The following is a 10678-nucleotide window of genomic DNA, read 5'->3' on the forward strand; positions in this document are numbered from 1 at the left end:
AATAACCACTTAATTAAAGGAAGTATGAAAGTTAATTGACAAACCTCTGAAAAAACTAAGATAACTCTAAATATGAGAGAAATTATCCTTAGTTGAGTTATGACATGAAGTGCTGTTCCTCTTTTTCCAACAGCCTCTAAACATGTTTCCTTGACGGTCAAGTTGGTGTGTAAGAACCTTCCTATAAAGAGTTAATGTAAATCTAATTACATGGTATAAGCAGCCTACTGTGAGTGGAATGTAGCATGGAGACTAATGATGGCTAATGATTCGAGGGGAGGTAACGACAGTATCTACATAAACAACATACAGTAACACAGAGCCTTAAAGGTCTCATGAGCTTTGTCATATGGGCTACGTCACCCTCCCTCTACATCCTGTCTTCTTTTTTCTGTTATTCAATACTTAGCAAAGTCCCCAAAAAGATAATATATCTACAGCTAATAAAATAACAGTGGGATGTTTTTAAAGGCTTTAATTAAATTAATTTAAAGGCTTTAATTAGGTTACAGGAACGTATTTGTATGAACAACAATCGGTACTTTAGGAAACAACATGCTAATCTCCAGGCTCAAGTCAGTCCTCAGGATAATTATCTAGCTCACTGGTGATACTACTTCCTGATATATGCAACAGGGTGCAGCCAGATGGCGGCCTCAGGGAGTGACATAATGCAGATTATCCTATACTTTTTACAACACTGACATTAATATTCCCACTAAAAATCTATGTTTTGAGTATTAAATTCTCAGCCTCCGCAGACTTGACAGATGGCTGTGAGACTTTTGTAAGACCAGCTGTGGCCATACGAGTTTATGTCAGGCCTATGGATCCTGATCATGACAAGTTTTCACAGCGTAAAAAGAATCAAAATATTTGTCGAAATTTAAATGGATGTTGGTGTGCACATATCATAAGCAAACCACAGGCAGCACACACAGGCACAGTACAGTGGACAGCAAGCTGTTCACGCAGCAACAAAAACACTTATCCCTGTTCCAGCTGTCTGTGTGTGTCCTTCTGACTGAAAGGTCTTTCTCTCTCCAGGACTGACTGCAGTGACAGGGCTGTGTTTGACTCTCCCTCTGACCCCAACATATGGCCCCGGGGACCCACCTCCAACCCTCTCTGACAGCTGCGTGTGAACACAGGCTGAATGTTGCATGTGGTCCAGATGAATCTCAGAGGATACTTTTACAGCGCATGCACAAAGTTTTTTTTTTTTTTTTAAAAAACTAGTTTCTGTAACGGAGAAACCTGTTTTTAGTTTGGTGCATTTTTTTCCCCAAATTTGTTTGAGTTTGTTTTGAACGTGGCAATAAATTCAAACTAAATTCCAGTAACCTGATGGTAACAAAATGTGTTGTTTGTTACTGCTGTATGGAGGTATGTCAGTTTCATTTATTTATTTATTTTCGATAACCTGACAATCATTAAGTGGTAACTTACCGGTTCATTTTTCAGGGAAAAATGCAAAATGACATGAAATACAAGAGGCCTCTCGTCTAAGTCCATTGACTTAGTGAGCCTTAGCATGGCATTTCAACACGCTTTAAGAAGTGATGAAATTTTAATATTTTGTTTTATATTTGCTAAGCTGACAGATTGTGTTAACATGCAGAAATATAATGTCCACTTCCCACCCTCTGGTCTCCATTGATTAGCTTATGCTAGCCTTGGCTGCTCTGTCCTGTGCATCACCTGGGTTAGCGGCACCACTCATTCACAATTAAGTTACCGCTGGTAACACTGTCCCAGTGGTGCATTGGTGTTGCTGTGGAAACATAGTGGCCACCTTTTAATATCCCCTCAGGTAGCCCAGGTGACTGGGCTGCTTTAATTGAGCTGCAAAACCCTTAAATCATATTCAACTAGCATATGTCCGCACCACTGGCTGTGCAGAAACTACTAACAGTGCTAAAAGAGCTAACAGTGATAGCAATGCTAAGGGAGATTTGCGGCTCGAATGTGAGCTGCTTACTCACCAAGGCGGCCAGAGGATGAGCACAATTTTTTCAACGCTTTTGGGTGGGCACAGCGTTAAGAGCAGTAAACACTGTATGAGCGGTGCTGCTAGCCAGCTCCCACGAGAACCGGGTGGGGCACTGTGCAGTAAACTGAAGAGTCACAATAGCAAATCTAACCTATAGAATGACACACGTAACTGGTCAAAAATATTTTTCGGGGTTAACCGATTACAGTCAACTGTTGACATCCCAAAACCCATTGACTTAAGGACAAGGCAACCAGAAATGCTGATATACTAACTCATTTCCAGGTTTTAGGACTAGCTCCTGGGTAGCTCAGAGTGCCCCAGGAATGAGTCCTAAAACATGGAAATGAATTAGCATTTTCACCTCCCTGATGGTTGAAATAAGGTCTGTGGTTCACACAAGCTAAAGAGACTTTCAGATTTTGTTCTACATAAAATACGTCAATAAATACTGATGAACTTTGAAGGTTTTATGTGTCTTAAAAAAGACACAGTTAGCTAAATAAGACTACAGAGTGTCATTGTGCCAAGCTGCGCCGAACATGAACACACATTAGCTTTTTACTCCTGGCAGTTGCATGTGGGGCCTAAATAATCCTAAAAGTGATGTTCATTTGTGAAGATTATCTTGCTGAACAAAACGTGTAAGTATCATAAACGTTTGTTTGCCATCGAGCTTTTTTACTGCAATGGGCCAAAATCCAATGGAAAAATCTCGTAGGCTTTTTGAGGGAACCAGGGCGATGCCTGCTGCCTACAGAAAAATGTCATCCTGAGGGCACTCTATTTGCTCAAACTGAGACTCCAGGTCAAGTTAATTTTTACGGACACATTGCCTATAATGTATACATAATGTATATATCTCAGAAGAGAGCGATTTGATTGCAGACATGCAAACTTTTATGTTTTCAAAATGTTCAAAATTGTAGTTGGGATTCCACAATTGGACAGGAATAGCCTCTAAACTGTCTTTTTCAGGAATAGGCAATAAGACTAAATTACACTAAAACTCAGGTAAAGCCAGGTCACTCAGTGAGTGCCTAAACAAATGAAAGCTTTAACATTTGCAGCTCAAGGAAAAATCTTCTGGCTCAAACCAAAGTGACTCATTTTACAGCAGAAACAGCTGTTTTATTGGAATAAATAGAAAAATGCCACTCAGACAAATTCATCAGCTGAAAATGTAAATAATGAGACATGACACAGTCAGACTGACAAGTGATCCCTGAGAATTGCAGCACAGCATCTCCACAGTTTAACACTAACTATGTTGCCAAGACGAGCACAAACAGGAACTTGCGGATGACCACATCAATTAGGGAGAAGTTCACTCTATGGAGGATTAACTTTGACCGCAGCGATGCACCAATCAGGCAGTTTTATTTTTGGGTCGTGACTTTTTCGCTGACGTGAAAGATGTGAGGGGAAGGTGGGAACAGCAAGCACCGAAACCCATCCAGGTTTGGAGGTTTGTCCTCTTTGTGTGTGCCACTTACTGCATGTCGAGAGCTGATGGAGTCAGTAGATAATGTAGCAGAGTAAAGTCCAAAGCAAACAGGCATTTCTCTTCCACTGAGCCTGACTCGGAGCCTGTCTGTAAGAGCTAAAGCCAATGTCAACACAACCCAGCTCAGACTTATATTGAAGGTTAACAAGCAAACTGATGTTCTGAAACTCAAAGAGGCTGAAAATAATGCTGACTTAATTGCTTGTGAAGTGTGCGACAGATGAGGTCAAACATCTGTCAGAGTTGTTGTCTTTTTACAGGTTTTATTCCAAATGCCAAACAATTACAGCACTTTTGCACTTCTGACACTCTTTGCTGGCTCTATATCGTCAACAAGAAATATGTACTCCTGAAATACATCTGGACAACAACATATTTCTCCACTGACATGTTGGGATCAGCAGCAAACTTTAAAAGCAGTTTAATCCAAGCCAAAACAATCACATGTGACCCTTTGTCTAGTCCCTGATTTCACAGTTTAAGAGTTCAAGCATTTATCTCAGTGGCATCTTAAGAGTGCTTCCTCCTCCCTGCCCTGTGTGTTTTCATTCCTGTTGGTCTTCAGGGAACAAGGAGGAGTCATTTTGTTCCAAACTAACGCTGGATAAAATCCGCCAATCAGCAGCTCGTACTCTGTAACCAGGCTGAACACATAGAGGAGGTGTCCTGCAATAAGAAACACATTTCAGTCCAAAAGAAGATTCTGAGGAATCGTGGATCCAGTAAGAGGCCTGTGGTTACAAAGAAACATCCAACTCCAATATGCACGCACATCTGTGGGAGTGGACAGAGGGAGGTGTCCATTCAGTATCAGGACAAGGAAATGATTTCCTCCTCAAACACTCAGACTGTGTTTCTACATGGAGTTAAGATTTACAGCTCCACAAACACTCAGTTCAGTACCAGAACATGAAGTCCTTCTCCAGCTTGTTTATAACCCTACTTAAAGGTCCAGTGTGTAGGATTTAAGGGGAATATACTGACAGAAATTAAACAAGAGAAGTGTGTTTTCTTTAATGTATAAACCAAATCACAATGTTTGCTTCCAATAATTTCCTTACAGAAAACCCCCTGCGTCATGTACATATAATGAAACAGCATTGTTTTTAGTCACCTAAAAAAAGGTCCACTTTAAAAAAAGAAAAAAATCACCCAAAAATGAAAATTCAGCCATTATCTACTCACCCATATGCTGAAGTTTTAGAGTCCTCACATCGCTTGCGGAGATCCCAGGGGAGAGGGGGTAGCAACACAACTCCACCTAATGGAGGCTGATGGCGCCCCAGATTCAAATGTCCAAAAACACATAACTGAAACCACAAAATATCAGGTGTGCGCGCTTGCACACACGTGAGCGCGGTGCACAGAGAGGCAGTTAGAGCTACAGGCTACACTGAGGCTAAAAACAGAGTTCAAATTATGTTTTTCCAAACAACTTTTTATGTCGGGGCTTCAGGACACTTGGATCACTAAGGATGAGCAGTATGGAGATATTTTGTACTTTCAATTATGTGTTTTTGGACGTTTGAATCTGGGGCGCCGTCAGCCTGCATTAGGTGGAGTTGTGTTGCTACCCCCTCTCCCCTTGGATCTCCGCAAGGGATAAGAGGACTCTAAACTTCACCTGAGCCTCCCTCGGCATATGGGTGAGTAGATAATGGCTGAATTTTCATTTTTGGGTGCACTATCCCTTTAAGTGTACACTATATTTAGAATATTTTCATAGCTTATCTGTCAGACAGCACTTTCCAATGAGGAACGTAAGCATTACTTCAAAGAGTTGCTGGTCCACCGCCGCCTTGATAGATTAGTGAGTACAGCAAAGCAGAGAAAATATCCCAAATATAGAGTATACTAAACCAATAGAGATTTTTTATGTGGGTCTCTTCTCGTGCCAGAAGTTTTGGTTCATTAAAGATGCTAGCAAAGTAACACAGTACATAAAACAAACAGTAGAAATGTCAGATAGTTTGGACCATCAAACTTAACTATGTATCTTTAAATGCTACAGTTACGGCTAAAATATGTCAGCAGCAACAACAGGTTAAAAAGACAAAGATAGTTAGAAGCTAAAGCCGAACTATAGGCTACAGATCACAGTGTAAAAGTGAACCACCACATCACTGCTGATCGCCACACAAGACAATGAATATAAAGGGAAACTTTGCTGATACTGAACCAGCTGTGTGGCATCACAGTGTGTGCAGATGAACAGGGTTTGGCTTCATCCCAGTGCCACTGCCAACACCCAAACCTCAGCTGCTCGACGGTCAGAGATCTCCGGGGGAAGTCAAACAACGTTCATGCGATGACACACAGCTGGTTGAATATCAGCAAAGTTTCTCTGCTTCCCTTCACTGGTTCCTGTACAGCAGGGTCGGTCTTCTTTTGACTGTTATAATCATTAAAAAGCAAAAGCAGCATGTGTATACATTCAGTAGGCTATATCTTCAGTAGCTAGCTAGCTAACCCTACACTTTTCAGGGTTTGATTTTGGTTTTGGAACAGGGAAGAAACGTATATCTTTTTCCAACCTCTCCAGGTAACGAGTATCATTAATACACGACGTGCCCCAGGCACAACATTTAGCTCCAAATCCACAAAACCTGCCTGAAAATGAAGGAAAACTGGAACGACTGCATTAGAGTCAATGGAGCACAGCTGTGTTGTTGTCGGACCCTGGTCTGAGCCGGCCAGATGCTACATTATGATTGGCCAGTCTGCGTCCGAGGGCAGGACTTACTGAAAGGTCAATTGCTAGTTGTATAGTATAGTATAATAGTATAATAAGTGCAACGTCAAGGTGATTCTGTATATATGGGCACATTTCTGTTTCAGAACTGAGTACACTACAACAGAATTAAGCTCATTTGGGTATAAAGAAAACAAACAGTCTGTGGGTCCACAAAATTAGGCTCCCATTCACTGTCTATAGAGCAGCTCCGTACTTTATACTGGATGACATCACCAGTTTGAGACTTACTTCTCTGGTTTCTGGCTTTAAGAGAGAGTAGCTCGTGTTCACAAATATTGATTGAACTTTCCTGGGCCATGGATATAATATACTGGTATTCTTTATATAGATGTTGTTCCTCTTTAACTCCTATTATTACATGCTTTTATAAGGCATGACATCAAAATAAATGCTATCTTTAGTACTTGGTTAATGTTTAATCTCCAGATCAGGCAGCTTATAACTCATACTTGTACATTATTAGTCAAAGAAAATAAAGGTGCATTTAGGCTTTGACTTACTCATAGTGCCCCCAACTGAAACTAAAGTCTACTTAATATTTGAGCTGCATACATCCATTATGTTTGGTACACTTTAAAAATACTGTCAGTTATTTTTTGCTTTTTTAATAAAATCGTTGACTCTGTTAATGTTCAGCTTTAGTTTATTTTCAGTTTTAATCGGCATTATTGTCAGTGAGAGTTTTATTTTCACTCTTTGGAACAATTCATATTCTATTTTGTCACATTTTTAAAAATTATGTTTAGTGTTAAGATGTCCTTGTATTCATTTCAAAACCCAGCGAACCTGAGACTTGACATCCACAGCACAGTGACTGCTCAGAGTCTGTGACATAAGCAGACACATGTGGAGCAACAGTTGTGCCAAGCAGCAGCTTATGAAACCTGCAGGATGAGCGGCTCTGACAAGAGCTGAGGCAAACTGACAACAGGCCAGCGACACCGGCAGAAGACAGGAGAGCAGGAAAATGTACAAAGCTGAGAGAAACACTGAAAGCAAAGGCCATTCACTGGAAAGAATGACGGATGGAGACAACCTTGTTAAATGCTGACGAATGGCTGCAAGATCTGTTCTGGTTTCTTCATGTGCCTGTTTGCACCCTAACACCACCTGGTGGCCAAAAGACCTTAAAGCAGCTATAAAGAGCAGACAACAAAAGGTCGACAAAAAGATGTTTCCCTGGGAAAAATGCAGCGTCATAATTTTTAATAAACAACTAAAATATCAACAATGCTTTGTCATTCTCTTGGACACTGTATTTTAATACATCTCTTCTTGTAAAAGGAACAGTCTCTTGTCTATAACTTCCTCTCTTTGCCTAAATTTACCCCAGGCCATCACTTTAAATAACAGTCCTGACTGTTTTTGAAGAAAATAAATTAAGAATACAAAATTAATCAACAGCATCTATAGTGTAACTATGCTGTGCTGGAAGACAACACAGTTTGTGATACTAGGCGTTTCCTTCTTCAGCCCATTTCTGGAAAAATGTGGACTAGGGTTGCAGCGATATACCGGTTTTAAAAGATGATGGTTATCATACCCTGTTTATCTACAATATTGTAAATGCAACTGGATGGAGAATATCTCCCTTATTTTAGATATTTTCTAAGGAGAAGATTTTTTTTACACATATTCCCATCAACAAAATGGTTTCAAGTTTAAATTATAGTAATAAAATAAATATTCAACCAACAATAACCCTTCTGTTTTCATCCCTTACAGGATGAATCTGACTGATAATATAAATTCTGTAATACTGTGACACCCTGACACCACAGTATTTTCTGAGACGGCTATCGCACTGTGAAAATTTCATACTGTTGCAATCCTACTGTGGATTTTTGTGAACATCTGGGGCGGGTTGCACAAAGCACCTTCAGTTAAGATTTTCCTTAAAGTTTCCTCAAAATGGTCACTTTAGGTTTTCTATTTCTCTTGGTCTGATATTTAAGGAATCCCTAGACTGTTGCACAGAAGACCTTAGCGACCAAAAACACTTTAGACTCTATCTTAACTGCAAAATGTCCGAGTTTATGGTGATAAATGACAAAAACTAACCAACCCTGAGAACAGTGTTCTGCACCCAGGGGAACCCAGTGGATACGCTTTTTATTTAACACTTAAGATTTGACTAAATTAATTTTCATTACAATTTTTTTTCCCTATTATCGTTTTCTGTTTCAAGTTTACTTTGTAGGATGTGCTTTCTGTGATTGTGTTCCTCCAGAAGTATTATCCTTTCCTCCTCTGACCAACATGTTTTTCTTGTCTCCTTTTCTTCTTACATTTTTCACTATCCAATAATAAGTCAACTTTGTGAGATGATAACAGACATCACAAGCCTGAGTCCAAGCAAAACAAATAATCTCCATGAAAACTTTTTCCACTGTAAAATCTCTTTCAACTCAGTAAATGCGTTAACATCTTTCCTTAACTAAGGAAGCCTTTTCAGTGATCGTGTGCGACTGAGTATATCCCTCAGTTTGGGACAAATGAAGCCTTAAGTGTTAGCCTTAAGGAGAAAACTGGGTTATTTGGGGGCTTTTGTATCATTTTTAATAAATAAAGTCTTGGTTTTCAGAATGTGAAACACCTATCACCAAATTCACACAACAAATACAATTTTAAGCTCATAAAAGCAAGATGACAAGCTAGCAGCTAACACCTGTCAACTGCACTCTAAGCTAACGTTAGTTCTCAGAGGCTTAGCATCAAACATCAAAATATAACCTGAAACGTTTAAACTGTTGTCAATATGGACATGCTTCTGATCATTAGCTCGGTTATATTCTCCACTATTCTTCCGTTCAGTTCATTTTACTGAAACCATGAGCACCAGCTTAGAATTTATTCACATTTACCTTCATGGTAAACAAGAAAGACAAGAAAACAGTGCTGCTTTCCTACCTTTGAAGTGCTCCTAAAGACCGAATATGTGTCCAATCCTCAATTAGTTATATTCCCTTAATCTGTGCGGGTCCACCGATAAAATAATCAAAAGTTTCTCTTATTAAAACTTAATCCGAGTTGTGAGTATTGTCTTAAGAAGTCCATTGCTAACTGTGCATGCTAATCTCCTTTCTTCTTCCGCCATATTGTCTCCGGCGTCTTCCTGCGCCGGTTGTTGGGTACGCTTGTTTTTGTTACCTGGTTGTCTACACGATAAAACAGTACCGCAGCTATTCAGTGTAGATCTACTCCGGGACAGCCCCTGCAGTACAGCAAGCGCCCAAAGTTTACAACTGCAAATACCCCTGTGTTATGTACCTTACTGGCCACCGTACTGCAGACAGAACATGGATGGGTAACTGTCATGCAGTGTGATGTAATTTAGTTTATGGTTGAACTACAATAAAATAAAATAAAATAAAATAAAATAAAATAAAATAAAATAAAATAAAAAGTGAAGTAAAGTAAAGTAAATTAAAATAAAATAATATAAATAAAATAAAAACTAAAGTAAAATGACATAAAATAATATAAAATAACAATTCAAGTGAAGTAAAATAAAATAAAATAAAATAAAAAGTAGGTAAAGTAAAGTAAAATGAAATAAAATTAGATAAAATAAAATAAAATAAAATATATGCAGAAGAGGGATTGTGTTAAATGGCCTACTGCTTCCAGCACCGAGTTCTCTTCTGAATGAACTTGTTCTGAAAGTAAATAAATTACATAGTGCGACTCTAAACGTGCTATAATATTAATCACTGCATAGGCAGCAACTACTAAACTACTCTTTTTTTAATAAAGATGGGCAGCCTTTTCTATTGTTACAATTTTTTGTTTAAAATTGTCTGAGTAAAGCTCTTTGATATGGCAATTTTCAAGACAAAAGTTAAAGTATGTTTCGCAATGAAAGTATTTCGCTTGAAATAGACAGACACAGGAGCAAAAATAGAAGAAAAAACAGAAGTGAAATAAAACTTAAGAGCAAAAACATCTGTTTAGAAAAGAACGAGCATATGGAAGATATAACAGTGAAAGGTGAACTGTTCCAAAGCTTAGTGGTGAAGACAGTAAATGCACTGTCTCCCTTCATTTGAAATCAAGCTCTGGAAACATCCAGTGACACTGGTTAACCAACGTGGCAAACTTTAAATTCCTATATGGGCAAAACAATTCAGAAATTCGCCTTAGTAATAACTAAAATTTGATTTAATTTAAAATCTAACTTGCAGGCAATGAAAACCCAGCTTGAGTAATGTGCTCCCTGCAGTTTGTCGTGTTAGAAGATGGCCTCCTGCATTTGAACCCAAAGATGAACTGCAGCTCCAGAGTATAATGAATTACAGAAATCTTGGGATGCAAGCACAAAACATGGATTCATTTCTCAGCATTTACAAGTGAATAAACATAAATAAAATTTCTTAATTAGACAAAAAGGCCAATCACAGGCTTCCCAAGGCCGTGGAATTCG

Source organism: Epinephelus moara, chromosome 20, assembly GCF_006386435.1.
Source record: "Epinephelus moara isolate mb chromosome 20, YSFRI_EMoa_1.0, whole genome shotgun sequence".
In the NCBI taxonomy this organism is placed as follows: domain Eukaryota; kingdom Metazoa; phylum Chordata; class Actinopteri; order Perciformes; family Serranidae; genus Epinephelus; species Epinephelus moara.